The following is a 7733-nucleotide window of genomic DNA, read 5'->3' as shown; positions in this document are numbered from 1 at the left end:
CCCCGCCATTTATACAGCTGTTTATCAACCCATTAGAATTCAAACACTCAATAGAAAGTCATCGTAAACCTATGATAGTATTACATTTAGACCACTAATACCACAACTGAAATGATGCCTTCGCTGGCATCAATCTCCTGACACCCTGTCATACTTTTTTCCTTTTGTCTCCTAAGCTTCTGAAGGCTAGTGAAGGTATGCGGCCTGTTGATTTTGCTTTTATAGCTCTTAAAATATCCTCCTGAACTTGTGGTTTACTTGATATCTTAATCGAAGAAATCTGTTTGTACACAAACACACGTAAAATTTCCGCCCCTGTCCCACCTTTGCTCTGATTGGACGACGGTCGTGTCAGACAATGATCGGCCCGCCAGGCTCCCTTTACTTGCCTGCGAAAATCTCCAGACTCTTTCCAGCTCCGAAATCGCCAGACTGTGTTTGCAATTTTATCAAAATGACCCCACAATTCTAATTTATACTGTTGCTTGATTTACACGCTTCTCTGCCCTCAAAGCGTCACTTCTCCAATTTCCTGGCTGTACTTGCTACATAATTCTACAACTCGTTGTTGATCATTGGTACTTGATATATCCGACAGCTCATGAACGCAACAGTGGTGTCATTGTGGCCCTGCAGACCTAACGCTATCAAAAGCAGCGGCTACGACGAGCAGCAGGGAGACATCGGGGCCACCAAAGCAGCACCTTCTTTTTTTTTTTTTTTTTTTTTCTTTTTTTTTTTTTTCACTGTCTAATCATTTCGTCATTACGGCAAAGGAATATAGACCAGCAGATTACTAGACGCGTTTGAACTGGTAAGAGACACTGATTTCCATTTTAGTCATCATTCAGCCCGCTTTGTATCTTTAAAGCCGAATGAACTACTTTGATTTTCCCAGGTACAACTGTCATTGACATCTCGTGAACGTAACAGTGCTTAGCCTGTTTGCTAGCTACACCTTTCATCCAGCTCCGTTATATAGAAATACTGTGGGTGAGGCGTCGGCTGGTTTTAATGCGATACCCTATGTGAATGTGAAATATACACATCAGTATACATCTGGCCTGTTTCACTGGTTTGAAGAAACAGCACCCGAAGCGAATTTGGAACATATGTTAGCGCAACATTGGAGCACAGGAGCAGTACACTGATATAACACAGGAGGCTGTTAGAATCTTGACGCATTGGTTTATTGACAGCCCCATATCATCATTAGCAGCAGCAGCAGCAGCAGCAGCAGTGGCATCTCTTAGTATCATTGCTTCGCGGAGTCAGATGAAGGACGCAACCTCACGTGGCTGGCAGAGGCTCTGTCATCTGGGTTGCGTTTAGGCTCCTCTCTAATGCAGTAGTGCCCAGTTCACTTTGAAGACCAGGTTGCATTCCTCCACATAAGATGCTGTGTGATGCAGTTGAAGTGTGTTGGCATCGATTCAATTTTATTAGCCCATGCTTTTGTGTCTCTGCTGGTGTTTGGTTGTGTTTTGTGGAGGATAACATAACATAATGTCAGACCTGGGATCACAGACTAACTTTTCATCCTAGTTGCACTAGTTTGCCTATTTTTTTTATTTTTATTTTTTTTTTATTTTTTTTTTTATTTAGGTGCACCAAAAATATATATTTTAAATGTAATTTCTTGACAATGTGTAAATAATTTTAAACAGGAATGAAAATGAAAATATTTTTTTCTTCCTGTAAATCACAGTACATCCATTAAGAAATTATGATAATCTCAATTGTTTAAAAGATATCTGGCTAAGTCAAGGCTAACTGTTGCAATGAAAATGTTTAGCCGCACTTGACATGTTTTTGGGCACCTGCGTGACCAAAATAGTCGCACCCTGCAGTCCTGTGATGAACATTTGTAGGGGTGCATCGATACCTTTTTTTTTTTTTTTCAAATCGAGTACAGCTATTTTAGTTTGTGTACTTGCAGATACTGAGCACAGATACCGATATTTTTACCACAAAAATAACTAGATCAGATGTGGTTGCACTGATACCATTTTTTATAAACCGGGTACAAGTACGAGTATTTTCATTTGTTTACTTGCTAATACTGTGTACCTATACCCAGAGGTGGAAAATGTACTAAAAAATTGTACTTTATTTGTACTGTTACTCAAGTAAAAGTGAAATTACCCATCTCAAAATCTACTCAAGTAAAAGTAAAAAGTAGTTCATTTAAAATCTACTTTAAAGTGAAACTCTTGCCAAAAATGCAACCTAGGCTTTTTTTGTGAATGTATATGAGTCAAACCTTTGTGTAAAAGCACAATAACAATGAAAGAGGCACTTTGAAGATTTATCGTTTTTTCATATTCGGGTCAAAATCATTTAAATGTTTTAATTTTTTTTTATTATTTAAACTTAATTTGCTAGGGGCAAATTAGCATTCCACCTTAACTCTCCTCCAGGTTATATGGCATTCTGAGATCAATACTTCTCAGCTGCCATGATGGCCGCTAGTGGAACAAGCTACTGCTAAGGTGAGTTGTTCAAAAACATTTTTTTTAGTAAACTCTGTGTACACAAACAATGTTCTCAATGTTCGTGTTCATGTGTAGAGACCCTGGTGATACTACGAGCAAAGTTTCATGTTGTGTTGAGCCTTCTTAACGTTTTAAAAATATCCATTTTGATGCTATCACTTATTTGCCCATAGCACTCCCATTTAAAATGAGTTTGACCTGAAAACAAAAATATGGTAAATCTGAAAAGTGCCTCTTTCACCGTAATTATGCTTTTACACATAGGTTTGACTCATATACATTCACAAAAAAGCCTAAGTTGGATTTTAGTGAGAGTGTCACTTTAAGTAAAAGTTACTTAGTTACATTAAAAAAATGATAAAACCAGAGCATGTAGTGTAAACACGACAAGGGGTCATGAATCCAAAACTATTTTGTATTTAATTAAAGAAAAATCAATACACATGTAAGTGCAATGACAACATAAAACATGTCAAGTTGTCAACACAGGACATTTAAGACCCTTGGAAAAGTATAATGTGCAACTTTTAGTTCAGACCATCCCATAAAACATTTTCAATCAATTAGTCCTGAGTGCCATCCTTCTTATCTTCAAACACATCAACAACATTAATATTAATCAAATCAAGTCATCAAATCAAGTGAAGTCATAAATTACCCAAATGAAACTCAAATCTATTTGTCAGGGACATATTTGGACAGCAGGCTGTGCGCTTAATATATAATGATAAAACGTGTGAATCCTAACTTGTTATGAACTCGATGGCAGCGGCTATAAACTCAAAAACTTACAATGGCCCTGTCCTACTGTATGTCTGCATAAAAGATATTTGCTTAAGAGCATTAGTCTACGAACATCATGTTAGGTCTGAGCAGCAGTTGATTTTCAAAGTGAGTTGTGCTCATCCTTGCTTGCTTTGCAGTGAACTGTAAACCAGCACAACTGAAAAGCTGCGCACAAGCAGCAGAGGCAGGCAGGCCACATGTTGCACTGCATGACGATGCTGTTAGCCCTCTTGTATTTGAAGGAAAAACCCTCTTTTAAATGTGGTTGTCATTTATGAATTCTGCGGAATTCAATGTTTCAGGTACAGCTAACATTTCTAGGTCCACTGTCTCTGAACTGTGATCACTGTGCCTGTCTCATGATCAGCCTCCATCACCATCTCTTTGAAGAGGACTTGGTGCCAGCTTGATACTTGCTGCTCAGTCATCACTGCATAGTTTTTTTTTCCCCGTTAGAATTTTTTTACTCAGTAATGGATGGTATTTATAATGTAGTGAAGTACAATACTTCACTCAAAACGTAATCAAGTAAAAATAAAACTACCTATTTAATCCGTTTACTACTTAAAAAATACAAAATACACACAAACAGCAACTTGAGTAAATGTATTTTGTTGCTTTCCACCTCTGCTGATACAGATATTTCCAACACAAAAATAACTGTTAGGTTACAGATGCACTGAATTGGAAGACGTGATTTATTTTCTTCCCTGCTTTTAACAACAAATGATAATACATTAAGTAGAAATGAATATAAACAATCATAATTCCTTGTGTCAACAAAAAGCCTCCACATTGGCACTGTCTTCGCATTTGACAAAATAAAACTTATTTGACAAATTAAACAATGAAACTTATTACACAGTTAACACAGTCAACTTAATATCGCAATTAAACTATTACACAGTCTCCACATTTGAGTCATTGTGATATATTGAAGTAGCCACAATATTTGTTGTCACATTTAATTTAACAGATATATAATATTGTAGATGTGTGTTATTTTCCATTCTCTTTAAGGAAAAGAAAAAAAAATTCTGTTTGTGTTTCACATGGGATGGCTTAACTCACATGCCATTGGTCAGTGGATTTCCTGATCTGCTAAACCACTATCATAAAGTCTAAAAAGGTGGCGCTGGTCAAAATAGAAGTTCCCATAAAAATTTGAAATACTTCAATAATTTATTGACTGAACTAGGTCCAGGTCCACATAGGATGCCGTCTGGGTCCGGACTTGGTCTGCCTGGTAGTGACCTATGCCCTTGTCACTAAAATCCGAAATGACAACAAGTAATGACAAGCTGCCCTCTGATAGCGGCCTAATGCAATAATGTGGTACTGGTGCATGCTATTGGTGAACTTTTGCGAGTACGAGTATATGAGTGCAGTATCGGCCTGATACCCTATGCCAGTATCGGTGCATCCCTAAACATACATCCACACTTTATATCAATAAGTCAGACATTTTCCACTCTGTCACACCTGTAATGCTGGCTCTTTTTTTCTTTTAATCGCAGTTAATTCTTAATTCTTAAAACTCTTGTCACCTCCCTCACCTTTTAAAACAATGACAAGCATCCCTCCATCAATTCATATGGCCCACTAAACCTGGCCAGGTCTCAACCTTAGCCATTTATTCCACACTTTGTCTTTGCAAAATGTATGTTACTGATTTTGCCATTTGCCGCTGCTTTTAGACACCTAACAGATTCTCTCTTACATCAGCATTTCTCCCCTTAAGAAGTGTCTCTCAATGAAGCAGCCTCTATTTACAACGTCTGGCAGACACCAAGGCGTATCACTTGTAATTTGTGTGACTCTCAGGGGAAAACTGCTGAAACTGGAGTGATACAATGTAATGTGGAGTTGTAATTTCCCTTGCGTTCTTTTGCTGCAGAGGTACTATTATTATAATTTTCGGAAAAAGACCGGCTTCCCTGGGTTCTGAGCAGTTGACAGACATTAAGTGTTAGATTTCTGAAGAGAGGAGACAGCAGGGGGGTTTTTTGCAGTGAAGTTCGGTATTGCAGATGGCCCTTGTGACTCGCTGCTTTTTGCAGAAAAACACTGCTCTTGTCGGGATGAGTTATGAGTTATGGACTGCTCCTATTTATTCATGGTTTTATCTGAAAGGATGAGGCATACAGGGTATCGCTGATGAAAGTCCCTTTTGTTGGGCCTAGTTTGACAGACAGCTTTAAACAGCTCTGTGGTTAAGCGCTGCCAAAGCACCATGTTCCTAATCTCAGTTCACCCTGTCACTGACTGACTGATGGATTTTTCCCTGGCAGGCAGGTTATTACACAGAGCTGGGGAAGAGGATGTAAGGACAGCAGAACACATCTAATGCAATACTTAGTGTATAAACATAGTTGAGCTGTTCTGATCATTTTGATAGTCTTAATAATTAACTGGGAGACATCATCCTGCACTGCGGACATTTTTTTTTTTTATGTCAGGAACATGTGTTTTTTGTTTCCATCATTGAATTATTTAATCATGCTCAATCTGCCAGGTGCCCCCCAGTAGTCCCCTGTTCCTCTCATCCCTCTGTGCAATGTGCAATGATGAAGTGTGGAGCCAGTTTGGTGAACTCCACTTGAGAGAGGTCACAGGAAGAAAGCCACACTTTTTGTCCCGGTTGGATATTGTGGAGCGGGGCTGCGGTGAAGTTCTGCCAACAGTTGCCTTCTCCAGATAGTACGGGTAATAGCATCCCAAGCAGCCCTCTAAACCGCCGTACAACGGGTGATGTGAGCCTGGAATGCAGGGAACAGCGACGCCGCTCCTCTGAGCAGAGAGAAGAGAAGGCTGGTAGCCAGATGCAGCCATAAACGGGGTCATCCCTGCGGCAGAGGTGGACAGCGAATTGTGCACATGCTCGACCCAATAGAGGACAGAGGACCAGGAAGTGGGATTGCCGGCTGTGACGCAGTAAAGGGTGACTTCTAGGTCCTGTTATTCTCTCTCCGTCTGTCCGTTTGTCTGGGGATGACAACCCAACATGAGAATGGAGGTGCAAAAAGCCTGCCAGACCTATACAGATTTTGTAGATTTAGATACTCTCTATATTGGAAAATATAGTCAGAGTTCAAGTTTGAATGTCCAGATGATTGTCAGTCTGCGTGTGGCCTGCTCCTTGTCAAACCAAACCCAGCAGATGTGAGCGTTTCCTATGAATGAGTCAGTGTAGCCCCACCCTGTCTCATAAGCTTAAGGTGAAGAAAGAAATCCATCTCCTCTGCAGAGCGGTCCAGTCCAGGAGTCCATGCTATCACATGGTGCTTACAGTCGGTCACATGGCCCGGCTCATGTGTTTGTGACTGGGAGTACAGTCAGCCACTCAGCATCACACCAGAACCTCAGAAAGACACCACAACACTGTCGTCCTTTGTGTCACACTTCCAATGGACAGGGATGAAATGTGTCTCTCTTCTCTCCCTGAACTTTGGGTGGCTGAGTCGCGAGGCACTCGTAGGCTGAACTGGAGTTATTGTTCCACATGAGTAAATGTTGGACTACGGATGAATGCAGGCTATGAAACACGCTCACATGTGAGAGCAGGGGCTGCAGATCACATGATCACCTCTGAAATGCCTGCAGTCCCTCCAGCATCTCTATAGCACAACTTTTCATTGCACACAATTAAAAACCCAGAGGTTTCACTCAAGGTTTACTCTACAGTTAAAAACAATGTATGGCTAATTTGGCCTCTAATGTTTCAGAAGTCCAGAAAACAAATAGTGCCACTGCTTCTTTATTCCTCAGAACTGATCGGACACATGCATAGGCCTGTGCAGGATGCAGAGCAACCCCTCCCTGCAGACCATCCCACAAGTCTTATTTTCCTTCTAACTTCATTGTTGCAGAAGAAGCAACATCTTGCATATCCAGTGAGGTATTAAAGCTGGATGTTAGGAATTCATATTTATTTAGTTATTTGAAGGATCACCTCTAAGTGTGATTAGAAAAGAGAGTAGAGGCGGAGCAGAATTGATTAGCGCAGAGAAATGTACTTCTCTACTGCTACAAAAATGTGATGTGAATCTCATGCACATACACATGTGCTCAGGCAGAAATCACTGGCAGTGCACTGGTTGGGATGAAGTGATAAAGTGTGCAGTGAGAGAGAAAAAAAACTCATGCAAATGATTTCACACTCAGTGAATCTCTTGGTTCCTTTACAGCTGTGGTCAAACCAAACTTGCCATAATGGGCCCACAAGGTTTTATTTAAGTTGTCTTGTACAGGTCAACCATTATTAGTTTGTTTAATATGCGTTAAATTATTTTGCACATTACCCACCAGATATTTTGAGGGTTGACATTTTCATTCACTAGACATTTACACATGATACCAGCAAAAAACCTGGTGCCACTGTCTGTTCTGTCTTTTTATTTGATACATCAGCCTCAATTGAAAAACAGGATTGTTTGCAAGCGTCTAGGTAGC

At 40.1% G+C, this 7733-nt stretch overlaps 1 protein-coding gene across 4 annotated transcripts in view; it reads left to right on the top strand.

Moving 5' to 3' along the window:
* Positions 1-670: 670 nt before the first annotated feature.
* The window catches only part of fynb (FYN proto-oncogene, Src family tyrosine kinase b), a 58315-nt gene continuing 51252 nt past the window's right edge, over positions 671-7733 (top strand). The window contains exon 1 of one of the 4 annotated variants that reach the window (XM_037086369.1): positions 671-814. The gene's annotated coding sequence lies outside the window, so the exon portion shown is untranslated. The remainder of the gene's footprint in view (positions 815-7733) is intronic. The other 3 variants (XM_037086371.1, XM_037086373.1, XM_037086370.1) reach the window with 3 other exon arrangements.

This window comes from Acanthopagrus latus, chromosome 22 (genome assembly GCF_904848185.1).
Source record: "Acanthopagrus latus isolate v.2019 chromosome 22, fAcaLat1.1, whole genome shotgun sequence".
Classification (NCBI taxonomy): domain Eukaryota; kingdom Metazoa; phylum Chordata; class Actinopteri; order Spariformes; family Sparidae; genus Acanthopagrus; species Acanthopagrus latus.
Note: the sequence above shows the minus strand (reverse complement) of the source record. Positions and strands in the feature narration are given on the sequence as shown.